The sequence below is a fragment of the Schistocerca americana genome, chromosome 2 (assembly GCF_021461395.2).
Source record: "Schistocerca americana isolate TAMUIC-IGC-003095 chromosome 2, iqSchAmer2.1, whole genome shotgun sequence".
In the NCBI taxonomy this organism is placed as follows: Eukaryota; Metazoa; Arthropoda; class Insecta; order Orthoptera; family Acrididae; genus Schistocerca; species Schistocerca americana.
The window spans coordinates 705,873,568-705,888,132 of NC_060120.1; positions in this window are offsets into that span (position 1 = coordinate 705,873,568).

Consider the following 14,565-nt stretch of genomic DNA (forward strand, 5'->3'; position numbering starts at 1 on the left):
TTCACGTGCGTCTTCTCTCTTTGTCTTCCCTGACTGGAAAGCATGTCTTATGTGTCTCAGAATAGCCATTCTCATGAAAGGGTTTCCCCAAGTGCTGCAGTTGGGCAGGTAGACTTTCCTTGTCTCATATGTCTCGTGCTCTGCACACCAAGGTAGTGAGCACAGATTTGCATTGTGCTGGATGGTGGCAGCTACTGGCATTAAGGTACTGGTCAGTGTGTCTTCTTTCTGTAAACAGAATGACCTAATTGTGCACTGAGTCTTCTTCTTTATCATGATGTCTACAAAAGCCAGGCATCTGTTTTCATCCATCTCCAGGGTGATTTTAATGTTGTCATGGATGCCATTGGGGTGGTTAAGAAATTCTTGTAGATTTCCTTCGCCTTGGAGCCAAACCACAAACGTTGTCCATGTAGTGGTCAAACATCTTTGGTTTCAGACACGCCGTTTCGAGAGCCATTTCTTTGAACTGTTCCATGTTTAGGTTTGCGATATGTGGCACTAATGGGGAACCCATGACCACTCCGTCTATCTGTTGATAGAATTTACAACAACATTGGAAGTATGTGATAGTGAATGCATGGTGAGACAGTTTCACTGTGTCTTCGTCAAAGTGGTCTCTTAGTAATGTCAACGAGTCCTCAAGAGGTACTCGTGTGAAGAGGGATGTGACACCAAAGCTGACCAAGATGTCTCCTTTGTCCAGACATGTCCCTTGAAGTATCTTCACAAACCCCATCGAGTTTTTGACATTGTGAGGACAAATGCCCACAAGAGGTCTCAATAGTTGCGATGGGTGTTTGGCTGTTTCACAAGTTGGTGAATTTATTGTGACCAGTATTGGACGTTGTGGAACTCCCTTCTTGTGTATCTGAAAGTCTGTACAGGTGGAGTGATATCAGAGCTCTGGGGTACAGCATTCTAACTATGTCCTTTTCCATTACTGGGTTGTCCAGCAATGAAATTGTCTTCCTTGTCACTGTTGATGTAGGATCCTTGTTCACTTGTTTGTAAGCTAGATCCTGCAAGTAGTCAACTAATCGTAGCAGTATCGTCGCATTGACTTTGTTTGCTGCTAGGACGACCATATCTTCATCTTCTCGTAGATCGCGTATCGCCCTATGTTCAGCTGTGGAGATGTTTGTTTTTGGCATTTTTGCTTTTTACAGTACCGTGCAAGTCTCCCTTGTGGTCTCTTTGGCAGCATCAGTGGGAAACACTTGAATGGCCTGCTTGACACTACTGATGATCTCTTGTTGTTGAAATGTTGCCACAGAATGCTGCCTTGACTTGGCTGATCACCCGAGAAGACTTCATCACTGAAATTTACCAAGAAAATCTAAATTCGCAAATAATATTTCTATTTATTAAATACTTCACGTGGTCAGCAAAGATATGGGAGTTGATAAGAATCAGTGGGAAAGGTAGTGTTGTGCCGCAGTGGTCTTACAGGATAACTGTGCCCAAAGCATTACGCCAGAAGCTACAGACCAGAAAATGACAAAACACTTCAAGCCGAGGTCTAGACAGGGGAGATCTGGACTCCAATGTCCCTTACGGTGCTGCCATATTGTGGAATAGAGCAGACAATGCTGTGTAATGTCGCTAGGGAAGGGAGCAGTTGCTTTTGGAAATTATCATTCTGAAGTTAGTTTCTGCATCTTTTGAGTTGGAAATTAAATTTTTAAGTTTAAAAATGAAATTTTGATAATGGGTAACATCGAAATATAGTAAAATGGTATGCCCTCGGAAATTTTTGTACATGGTCAACATAAAATTTGACAGTAAAATCTGATGCAGCACTGTCACAATCAAGCCAAGGCTGTCATGGCCGGCCGGAATGGCCGTGCGGTTCTAGGCGCTACAGTCTGGAGCCGAGCGACCGCTACGGTTGCAGGTTCGAATCCTGCCTTGGGCATGGATGTGTGTGATGTCCTTAGGTTGGTTAGGTTTAATTAGTTCTAAGTTCTAGGCGACTGATGACCTCAGAAGTTAAGTCGCATAGTGCTCAGAGCCAAGGCTGTCATGTCTATTAGTGAAGCGTCTGGGTGATCAGTTACATAATTTGTGCATATGACTGGCGCCATCTTTATGTAGAGAAAGCTTTGTAGGAATGTAACTATGAAAACAGCACCATTTTCAAATGATGAGTTTTGAGGATATTGAAAAAATCTCATGTTTATCTTGGTGTTAATGATGTTCTAATCTTTAATGTATCCTGAGTGAACAATAAATGTTTCAAGCAGAAACTGCATCTCACGAAAATCATTTGTAACTCATTACCTGCCAAGTGTCCCTTCTCATGTGCCTACACATAACACTAGTGGGTGGAACATACTGGCTGGGAAAGCTCACTAGGCATATTGTTGCACCCATTACCCCCTTACATTTTTTTAATTTACTAATAATATTGTTCTTAAATGATTGGAAGCATGGAAGGATTGCTTTACCTAATATTTTAAGCATAACGTACAATTTTATGTTCCCCAGATACCTTTGAGGAAAGCAGAATTTTGTTAATGAAAAAGGTTTTTCCCTTTCAGTGCAGGACAATTTACATCTTGTATCGTTAACCCAAAATCACACTTGTTGCAATAAGAGTGAATAGGGCTACATTGTCTCTGACCAGCATACTCCATCATACTTTTGCTTTCGCTGCCTCAAGTCAAACCAGTATATCAATTGGCAGAGTGATAAGGAAAATGCAAACATTAACAATGAATAAAATTTCATATAATATTGCAAATACTTATTTCACTGCACGTTTTTAAGTTAAAGACTGTAAATTATAAGTTTATTAAAGTCCCAAGTGAAGAGTGGTGCATCTTTGCACCTTTAAGTAATCACAACAAAACTACAATTTGTCATAGTATTGGTGGCTGTAACTTATTTGGCTTTACAAGAGTGGTACGTTTGATGAAACAATCCAATTCATTAAACATCTTTGATAAATGGCAGTACATGGATATGAAATATTTACTAAAACTTTTATCAGATTTATATCTCCTGAAAATCAGGATGCAAATAATTTAACTGCTATCGGTGCTGCCTTGTGAGACTTGTAACTTTAACATTTGATCAGCTGAAAATTCATTGGTTTTGGCAAACTAATATGGTACCTGAAAATGCACATTATTTTTCACAGTTCAGAATAACACAAAAGACATGAGATTACTAATTTCTTGAACAGCACTTAGTAGTTCAGTTCTCACATAGGTCTCTACAAATGTCAATCGAGAAGCTTACTAAGTTCACATGGTACATGAAAAATATATTTATCTCTTGAAAGTATTTTTATATCACTATGAATACTGTTCCCCTCTACAACAGGTCAGAGGGAATTTCAGTGAAAGCCCAGAGAAAAGGTAGCTAACATCTAGTATCAAAGTACCTTGTACCATGAAATTGTAGCAAAAAAACAAAGGGATAAAAAATGTACCATTAAAAGCAGACCCACTTGATTTACTTTGACAGGCATTACATAACCTGCCAGAGACAGTAATTTTACCAGCACAACGGTTAGAGAGATTGCAAAAATCAGTAAGTCACTTAAAAACAGTAACTCTTCTGGTTATGTTTCAGCAAAAGAAAGCCTACGGAAAACATTTGCTGGCTTGATAGCAATCTTTAACTTTATATACTGCTCTGTTGTATTTCAAACCTGGAAATAACTGTGCCTAATAGACTGTACTGTATAGTGACACTACTTCCGTATCAGGTACAGATTAATTATGTTTATAGCCAAAAGTGTCAATCACAAGAGCAAGAAACGGATGAAAGAAACCAATATGTTGAAGGCAGCTTCACTAATATAGCTTGATTGTTCAAACATTCAGTTGCCTTTTTCAGTGTGTTCCAAATTTTGTTAGTGTCTGTAAAGTTCTCAGTTAAAAAATATGCCACAACCTGCTTCCAGTGCACTGTTAATCCTCGCACCACAGAAACTAAAACATATGTGGCAAGCTGCGGCTCTGCTGAGCTGCTTAACTATTCACTTACAAATCCTTTTAAACTTTTTTTTTTAATATTCAACAAATGGTCTGATGGACATTTCATCCAATGAAAGTACACATAGTTTTCCCCGCATATCTTGAGACTGCAGCTTCTTACCTAACAAATCAATATCGTCATGCCTGAATACCAAGCGTAAATTTGTAGGTTCCAATCCCCCCCCCCCCCATTGTTCTTGGTCTGTGCTCCTCAGAAACTCATAACCCCTTGTACCAGCAGCATATTTCACTTTCAGAGCAAATCACAATTTCATTTGACTATTTTTAAGGATCTGATTCAGAAACACTTTCCAAGTACTACATCTGGTCTGGGTGTAAAACTATGTTCAGTATGCTCTCCATTGCAGCTGACTCCTCTTTCATCTGAGGAGAGAGAAGAATATTTTACGAGGGTCAGTCAAAAAGTAATGCCTCCTATTTTTTTTAATACGTTTAATTGTCAGGAAATTTAAATGCAATTACATAGGTTGAAAACCACAACATTGAGGATCATTTTGTCATTTTTCAATGTAATCTCCGCCCATCTCTACAGTTTTGGTCCATCTTTGAACAAGGGCATGTATCCCAGCACGGTAAAAATCACAGCTCTGCTTCCTAAGCCATTGACGCACGGATGTTTTGACGGCCTCCTCATCTTCAAAATGAATCCCACGATGAGCTTCTTTTAGTGGCCCGAACAGATGGAAGTCTGATGGTGCCAGGTCAGGGCTGTATGGGGGATGAGGCAAAACTTCCCATCCAATTTTGACAATCTCGTCAGAGGTGTGACGACTGGTGAGTGGTCTTGCATTGTCATGCAAAAGAAGAACATCTGCCATTGATTTTGTTGGGCGAACTCGCTGAAGACGTGCTTTAAGTTTGTTGAGGGTTGTGACGTATTGAACAGAATTTATTGTGCATCCCTGCTCCAAGAAATCAACCAGAATCACACCCTCTGTATCCCAGAAAACTGTTGCCATAACTTTCCCTGCCGATCGCACAGTTTTGAATTTTTTCTTCCTCGGCGACCTTGTGTGACGCCACTCCATTGACTGCCTCTTTGATTCGGGTTCAAAAAAATGTACCCATGTTTCGTCCCCAGTCACAATTTTTTTCAGAAACTCATCTCCCTCCAAACGGAAGCGCTGCAAGTGTTGGGAGGCTATTGTTTTCCTTGCCTCTTTATTCTGATCGGTTAACATTCTTGGAACCCACCGTGCACAAACTTTTGAGTACCCCAATTGTTTAATAATCGTGATCACACTGCCTTTACTAAGAGAAATAATGCGACACACTTCATCTGCAGTCACCCGACGGTCACCACGAATGATGTCATCAACTTGCTGAATGTTGTGTGGAGTCACTGCACTCACCGGCCTGCCGCTCCGCTTTTCGTCAGTCAACGGTGTTTGCCCTTCAGCTTCCTTACAACGACGAACCCATCGTCTAACAGTGCTGACATCCACTGTCACAACACCATACACCTTCTTCAGTCTTTCATGAATGCGTATGGGCGTTTCACCTTCTGCATGCAAGAATTCAATCACACAACGCTGTCTCAAACGAACATCGATGTCGGCCATCTTACAAACTTCTGCTGTGCTGCCACCTGTTGACACAGAAAGTTACTACTGCAGTGGATTGCAGAAGAAGGTTTGAGGAATGGCGCCAGATTCAAATTTTTCACTTAACTTAATTTCTTTAAGTAGAAAAAAAATGGGAGGCATTACTTTTTGACCGACCCTCGTATATAGGCATATCACCCAAACATATGGAAGTGATAACAACACACTTCTTTCTATTGGATTTTATTAATGATTAAAGTGGCATCAATATAAAACATAACATCTGCTCTCCATCTCTTGTCCTGCAACTGCCAATGTACATTATCATCTTCAGTTGTACTGCATGTCTCCTGTTGCTGTTAACATTTTTCTTCCTCGGAGTCTCAGGTGGGTGAATATGTAATTACTAAATTCCACTATGCCGCTGTTAAAAATGTTCAAATAAAGGCTAAAGTTGAAATAGCCTTTTCCGTAGGCATTTCAGTAGCACTAGGCCTATGCTGCCTTCAACAGATTTACATATCAACTAACCTCAAATGTAGTAGTTGCTGTTATTTTATTTTGTCAATGAGAATTTAACCACTGGTATGTAATTAGTGTATCAGGTGTGACAATTGCTATCTTCCAATTAGTTTTTTGTATGAAATATTTCACTGATTACATCACAAAGAAAAAATTCCATATTGGTTACAGAATGCATGCCAGTACAGCATTGAGAATCAGTAGCTCAATAAACAAACCCCCTGAAAATGCACTTAGTATTACGGATAGCTGCTTTGAAAAGTTTCCCCCAAGCACTTTCACAGAAGTGAGCCCAAATAATATCCTGAAAATAGTGAAAAATTTCAAACCTTCAGTTAGTGTTGATTATTATGATATGTCATGTAATTTGTTGAAAGATGTTATTGATTGTGTGATTTATCCCTCAACTATTTGTATTAACAAATGCCTAGTTGAAAGTAAGTTCCCCGACATACTAAAAATTTCTAGAGTTGTGCCCATATATAAAAAAGGGGAAAAGAACTGTCCCGCTAGTTACAGACCTATATCCATAACCCCAGTTTTTTCAAAAATTTTAGAAACAATTATGTATGAGCAAGTTAGTGTCTACTTAGGTAAACTAAATATAATTAGTGATAAACAGTTTAGATTTAGGAAAGGTAAATCCACAACGCATGCAATGGACTCCCTCGTAAAATTAGTACTAGATGTGTTCGAGGCTAGGGGCTACGCCCAGGCTATGTTTTGTGATGTGAGCAGAGCCTTTGACTATGTAGAGCATGACACTGTGCTGAATAAGCAAGTTTACTATGGTTTTGATGACAACAGTATAAATATGTTCAGGTATTTTCTAGAGAACTGTCAACAAGTTGTGTGCATTGGTAGGGAGAAATCAAATTTGGTTAATGTTAGGTACGGAGTGCCTCAAGGGTCGGTGCTTGGACCTTTACTGTTTATACTAATGATTAATGACCTGCCCGTGTTTATAAATTCTCACACAATATTGTATGCTGATGACACAACTTTTATACATAAAAACTCTGATCTAGGTACACTGAAAACACTGACTGAAAATACCCTTGCTCAGTCCTCATTATGGTTCAAAGATAATGGCTTCTTACTAAATGAAAACAACCCAGACACTTTACTTTAGCCTCAAAGAGATTCCTAATGACCAAGAACTATAAACTGCCAAATTTTTAGGTGTTACTATTGACAATAAATTGACATGGGAACCACACATTTAAAATATATTGGATAGGCTTTCAAGAGTTGTTTATCTAATTAGAAATTTAAAAAAGACATGTTCCCAATGACTATGTGAGATCAGCATATTTTGCCTTCTTCCAAAGCATCATTACTTATGGAATCTTACTGTGGGGTAGTAGCTGTCATGTAAATGACATTTTACTTTTACAGAAGAAAGTAATAAGAATAATAACAGATTCTGATAAAACAGTACACTTTAAACCTCTGTTTATTTAATTGCAGTGTCTTACAGTAGTAAACTTATTAATCTAAAATGTTTTATTGTAGATTAGAAACAATGTCTCTAATTTTGTGTTGAGAAGTGATATTCATAGCCACAATACTACAAACAGAACATCTGTAGACGTGCTGTATCATAGATTATCAAAATCGCAGAACTCCTACCTAGTTCTTGGACTAAGGATGTTTAATAGACTAAGGGCTGACTGTAAATAGTTTTAAAGGTAAATTATACAAGCTACTAGTGAACAATCCGTTTTACACCACTGATGAATTTTTTGAAGATGAAAATACTGCATTCTAATGTGTACCTATTTTATGTAAACCAATTTACATCAATATTGTAGTTTATGTAGAAATATATGCTCTTGACTTTGTCTATTGCTGTAATCAGCCAAATGACAATAAAATTTTATTATTATTATTATTATTATTATTACAGAAACTACAGTAGGTCTACAGCAAAGTTTTAAACAGGGCTCTTTATACAAATTCCTGTGCATTCACAATGTAATTCAGGGAACAGTTTGCTCAACCTAATTTGGTACCCTCACAATCTAGTATCATTTCAGGCTACATAACTGATTGTTGTGTAGCTTACATACTACAATCTAAAATAAAGTTAACAGCTGCGTTATGTCGGAAACGTGTAAACATGAAAACTGGAAAATGTTGTTGAATATCTCACCTGCATTAATGTCTACTTAGGTTCCTATTCTTGCTTTTGGATATTTCCATTTAGAAGAGACTGGTTTTGGTGAATTCGGGACATTAAAATTCGTTGGAATTGCTTTCCAGTTTAACGATCTCCTTCCATCAGATCTTCTGAACTCAAACGTGAATTCTCAAAGTGAAGCTAAAATAAACCTTAAACATATATACTGTATAGTAAACTCACGATATTCAGCTTTAATTCTTTTCACCAGTTACTTTACTTAAACTCACTCAACTTTGAATGTTTCGTTGATTTCCACTGGCCTCTCCTACAGTTTTCTAACCATTTAGCTCCCTGATCTTTGCCTGTAGGAAATCTCAATAACCTGCTCCATGTAGACAGATTGCTGCTACAATTTGGTACAGAACAGCAAACCAGTTGTAACCATAGACACTTTCTAGTGACAAACACTCCATGAATACAGTCGTTTTATAGATCCAAAATTACCACTATTGCAAATGATCATGGTAGTGTGGCCAGATATGTCTTATATAGACCTTACTTCAAACAATTAGAGTCTCTAATGCCAATCAGTATCCTATATTCCATCATAGATAGGAATTAGATGGGAGGAAATAGTTGGACTTAGGCTTCATCAACACTGAAGACTGGAAGAGTTGGAGTCTGTACTAACTATGGCTTGCAATACTACACCAGACCCAGAAAAGTTGCACCATGACAGCATTTGAATACTACATCAAAGAACTCCTTTCTCATGCTTTTTAACCCTTTTGTGGGCTGTGGGGGATATACTTCCCACTAAATGTATTTGTGTACAGCATTAAAGGGGATATGTGTTACCACTTCTGTACACTCCTGGCATCTAATGGCAGTCCACTGCATCAACTGTAGTTTCTGTTTGCTGTAAAATATAGCATTCAGGGCTGTGAGAAGTATATATCCCACCAAACAACAGTGTTTTAATAATTCTTGGGAAATATGCTTACCACAAAAGTAGTTTCTGGAAGAAGCTTGGGAAATTTACCTACCACAAGATTAATCTGTCATTTGTGGTCCTTGGGAAGCAAGCTTAACACCAACTTAGGGGTATCCCAAAGCTTTTGATAATACGTCTTAACACCTCCTTCTATACTTGACATCTTGTGGTAATACATTGCACCAGGTGTCTGAAAACTGCTACAACAATCAGTTTCTGTTTCTCATGGGATCAACTGTTGTCGGAATACATTGCTTCACTTCTGCAATATACATTATTGTGATAGGTATCAGCTTATACCCTTCTTGCGTGATAAAGTTTCTGGGATTGTTTTCACATTGTGGAAAGTAAACTTTAATATCGGTAACAAATAAAGTAAAGAAAAAAAGAAATAAAAACAGAAAACATAGTTTTTTTTTGTTTACATGTAATGGCAACACACAACAGCTCACAAAATGGAAGTGGCAAATCCATTTACCACATTAGTTATTATACCTCACAGATGTGCCATGGTGATATATGTACCACCATAGTTTTTAGTCCTAAATCACAAAAATAAAATTATCAAAAATCAAATATAGACAGGTGATCACAATTCTAATAGCATAGCAAAAAAATTATCTTCTCTGAGTTGCTACAAAAAATGTGCCTGTGAAAGAGTTGACAGAATTTGTTCTCAGGGACAATACACATTCTTGCAGGAAAGCAGCTGTAACCCCCTCCTGAAACCCTAGGAAGATCACTCTGGAAAGCTCTCTTTTGTACATCACATTTCATTTTTAAAGAAGCCTTTTATAAGTTTTTAGAGGAGTACCAAAATCTGACAGTCATTTTTGCTGATAGGTTGAAGCAGGGCTGTACTGTAGGTTGCTCAGTAGTTACCCTAGCGGGGTCTTCAGGTTTAGGATTAGGTTTCCAGAGGATGCTGTCATCATTACATCATAGAGAATGGCTTTGGAACCTCAGGAAAAGTGTGTGTGCAATTGGTAATCATGTGATGTGGTAAAAATGTATTTAAAATTAGGTTATTGTGATGGGATGAATATGCACCATGTGGAATTTTATTCTTCTCTCAGTGCTTCACCAAGACAGGAGATACTCAGTTAACTGTGCATTGCCATTTTGAAGATTTCAGTGAAATACAGTGGTATCAAAATCTGCATAGGTTTGGCATGTTGGGACATATGGTGAAGTTCATTTAGTTTTTGCTACTCATAAAATTTTTAGTGTCTTAGAATTAATAATTTATAAATGTTTTTGTAGGTCTCCAGTCATTCTTTGGAATGAAGAATTAGCTGTTAAATTGAGAGAGCATAAATGGCAGCAGAACTGATTTAGAACTGCTGTAGTTGAACTTAAAAATAAATTTAAAAAAACCAAGACCAGGGTGACCTTGCTAGCATTTTGACTCTCACTCACCATTTGTTATTTATATATACAGGGTGCAGAAAATTAGTGTTGTAAAGCACCAAGAGATTGTAAAGGATGGGCTTGAAAGACAAACTGAGGATAGGATCCCATATCCAAAGTTTTGGAGACTAAGTCCTTGCAGTGCTTTTGTGGCAGTTGTAGATGATTTTGATACCACGCAGTGTCCTGAATGCTCTCAGTACTACAGTGAGAAGTTCCACATGCAGTCTGCCTGCATACAAACTTATGCTTGCTGACAAAGGAGTTGCTTAGCAGTAGGTGTTGGCCTGGAAATGCTGCATGACAAAAAAAAGTGAAACACCTACAAGTGGAGAAGCAAATGAAATTAAACTTAACAGGTTGAGAGGAAGTGTGATGTCATTTCAGTGACTACAAAATCAAGTCAAATTCACAAAGAATTTGGCAGCATGAGCCCACTTATCAGGATCATGTTCCACCCCCTCTGACCTTGATGTATGCACTGATTCAGTTGGCAAGGGTGTTATAAAGTTATTTTATCCTCTCCTGAGGCAAACTGGCCCATAACTGTTGTAACTGGTCATTGATATCATGGATGCTGGCAGTAATGCAGAGTTGACATCCAAGTTGGCCCCACACATATCTCCCTGGTTACAGGGCCATGCACACAGTTCATTGAGAGACCTGCCATTTGTTGACGAGTGTTGTCCGTTCAAAATGGTTCCACAATAGTGTCACATGAGGGATAACACATAAGAATGCAGAATTTCCTGCTGTCAAGTGTTCCTTCAGTCGCTACCAGTCATGACGTGTAGTCATATCAGATGACTCTTCACACCATGATGCTAGAAGTAACACTGCTGCACCTCTCCAAAACATTGGAAGAGTTGTCTACGATGGTCATATCGACTGCAGAACCACAATGCATTGCTGAACGCAGTGCAATGGTATTTATGGCATTCCGTGCTCCCCAGTTGTGGCACTTCATGAAACACAGCCATTTGTGTTGCAGTGTTAATGCCGGCCTACACATGGGGCAGTAATTCTGTAGCCTGACTGATGCTATTGTCTGACAAATGGTGTGGAATGACACATAATTTTGCAGGGTCTCCATTACTCAATCTTGCATGGCAGTTGCAGATGTGAAGGGTTTTTGATGTGGTTGGTGCACAATAAGATGCTCATACCTTGAGATGGTCAAGCATGGTTGATCAGAACATTATGATGTGGTTGGTGCACAATAAGATGTTCATACCTTGAGATGGTCAAGCATGGTTGATCAAAACATTGATGATGATTATACCTGCCCTAACATTCACATGCAGTCCAGCATTGGACCATAGCCACATCTGAATGCCCTATAAATCTGAATATTGCACGATTCAGCCAACTCGTCAAACAGACCCAAAATGAGCCTCCTTTCAAACTCTGTCTCGCATAAAAGAAAGTGCCGCACACAAGTACACAGCGTGTCCATTTCTTTCAGTGACCATTCAGCATCTGACGATTTAAATGCCCTCTCATATACTCTACCAGACCTGGTAACAACACTGAAAACAAACACCACCAATGTACTCTGGTGGCCATTCTGCCAGCTACAGAGAATTGCAACTCTAATTATTTAAATACTTGCTGATGGTGTGTGCCAGGACAAAGTTTCATGTCTCCTGCATTCTTCATAGTTTTTGTCAGGCAGGGTTCATTTGATGCTCTGTAGGGTCAGTGGAAGATGTTGCTGAACAATAGTTACTAACCTCAATTTCTTCTTTGTGGCACCCCCTACAACCCCTCAAAGTTTGTAGGTATTAATTTTTATTATACTTTCTACAGCTCTTTCCTCATTGCCATTGTTGTCAGTGTGCATTGATGATTGAAAAATTATGACCCAAGTGCATAATAGTATGTTGGTAAAACTTTGGAACACAATACAGCAGCTGCTAGGATGTTGATCCACCTGGGGAACACAATGCAGCAGCAGTTCTGCATGGCACAAATTGAACAAGTCCTTTGTAGGTTTCTGGAGGTACATGGCACCAGGTCACACTGCTCCTGTAAATTACTCATCATTGGTATGTGGACACAGAGCTGGTGTCCCATGTCATTCCAGACATGTCCTATCAGGTTCAGGTCAGACAATTATGGTGGCTAAGATATCAACGTGATTTCACTGTCATGCTTATCAAGCTACTGTAATACAATTCTGGCCTTGTAACACAGACAGTTATCCTCCTGGAAGATGCAGTTTCCTTTGGGGAAAACATCAAGCATGAAAGCTTTGTAATAATGTTCATGAAGCCACAGTGGAATCACAGTTGAATGTCCACTATAACACAATATTGCCGCCACCAGCCTGTGTCCTGTGTCCATGGTGCGTTGCATATTTCCAATGGTCGCTTGTCTGAACAACTGCTTATCTGGATGCTATCATTGACCTGCTGTAACAAGAAACATGATTCACCCGACTAGGTAACACATTTCTAATGCTCATATCTCAATATGGTATGCTCCTGCTGAAGAGTTAAAGATGCTTTTTTACTTAGCTAAATGGAGTCCTTGGCCAAACTAATCATAGAGAATTAAAAATTTTAAACGGAGACTTGAATGGTGAAGTAAGTTCAGAAAATGAAGGGCTTCAACACATCATGGGTGCTTATGGCATTGGAAACAAAATGTAAATGAACTGCTGACGGATATATGCACTGAGCATGACCTAGTAATTGGCAGTTCATTGTTTTCACATCATAACTTGCATAATGTGGGTCTCGTCAGATCATGTTACTGTAAGACAAATAGACCACATAACTGTAAGACACAAGCTTTTACACTCTCTGTTAAATTTAAGAAGTAAGTGATGAACAGACATTGAAAGTAACTACCACGTAGGTTTGACAGACTTCAGCTTGGAGATAGTGACAGTTGGGATCAACTTTAATCACAGGAGCACAAAGAATAGATATGAGAGGGGTCGTAGAATTACAAAACAAATTTCAAATCCTCTCTTAAGAAAATTTTATCCCAGAAGGAACTGAAAGAGGTTGCCAATAAATTAGTTATCTCAGTTTTTGATAGAACATCTTGGGATTTAAGACAAGTCAAAGGAAAGAATGGTTTATTGTGACCTGTAGAATATGATTAATCACAGGAAAGAACTAAAACAAAGGAAAAATCTTAGTACTACAAAGGAGCTGCACAACATCATAAAATGGCTGTAAATACTTTTAAATGTGAAACACCAGTTAAGGATAAGAATGGGATGATGGTCATGACCCAATAGGCACAGGCACAGGCACAAATATTGGAGAACATTCAAGGAGCTTTTAAATCATGTAGGCAACCAAGAAGAACAGGTGAGAGGTGCTCCAAAAGAAGTCAAAATGGAGCAAAATATAAATCTATGGTATTCTACAATGGACAGAAATAGGATTGCTTTGAAAAGCCTAAAACAAGCAAAGGGTTGCAGGTCCACACACAGCACCAGAGCTTTTAAGAACCAATATAGAAATCACTGTTAAAATGCTACCCACATACTGAAGCAAATTTAGCTTGAAGAGAAATCCTCAATGGAGTGGAAAAATGTGTTTCTGGAAAAGCTCCCAAAAAAGGGGAAACCTGTTGTAACAACTAGCATGGTACTACATTGCTGTGAGTGCTCAGTAAGATCCTCAACTGAATTATCTTACATAGGATTAACTATTCACTTGAAAATCAACTGCCTAAATAACAAGCCAGTTTTTGGGCACATCACAGTTGTGTTTATCTTATTAATAGTCTTACGGTCATCTTGAAGAAAACTGAAGAATTCTAGGCAACCATATACATGGCATTCATTGAGTTTAAAAGGGCCTTTGACTCTGGGAAACATCAAGTGCTGTGGTAGGTGTTGCATAAGTTTGGTGTACTGTAGAAAATCCTGAACATCATCAAAGATGTGTATGATGGTTACAAATGTTGTGTGTTTCGCAAAGGAAATCCCACAGAGCC